The sequence below is a fragment of the Aphanomyces invadans genome (genome assembly GCF_000520115.1).
Source record: "Aphanomyces invadans strain NJM9701 unplaced genomic scaffold supercont1.114, whole genome shotgun sequence".
NCBI classification, from domain to species: Eukaryota; Oomycota; class Saprolegniomycetes; order Saprolegniales; family Verrucalvaceae; genus Aphanomyces; species Aphanomyces invadans.
The window spans coordinates 2,573-3,172 of NW_008580259.1; positions in this window are offsets into that span (position 1 = coordinate 2,573).

Here is a 600-nt window from a genome sequence, read left to right on the forward strand (position 1 = left end):
GTCGTGCTGCCGCCGTCGAAGGGCACGAACTTGCAAGTCCAGTGCGCCGTGTCAGCGGAGCAAGGCCTTGTCCACTACAAGCTCGAACGCGGCAGCATCCGCATGGAACAAAACGCGCTGTTCGTGGAAGAAGTCTACGAAGCTGTCAAGCGGTCCGACACCTGGCGCGACCACTTTGCCGGCAAGGGCGTTGTCATCGTGTTGGACAACGCGCCGGCCCATTCGCAAATGGAAAGTCGCGTTGTCCAAAACGATGACATGACGCTGCTGCGCCTCGGCCCCTACTCACCGATGCTGAACCCCATCGAAAGCTTCTTCAGCGTATTGAAGGCTCGCATCAAGAGCTACCTCGACCTCCACACTGATGCTATGTTTGAGCGTGGTGAGTATGGGACGTTTCTCGAACGACGAATGGTCTTACTTGAGGATGCTGCACGCGCGTCGCTGCCATGCATCACGCAGTCATTGGTGGTCCGCGAGGTCATCTTCTGTCAGCGCAACGTCGAATAAGCCATCCTATTGGAGAGCATGGTGTATGGTCAGTAGGCAGTTCATATTGAATGGAAAAAGTTCATATTGGCTTGGAAATTTGTGTGTTTT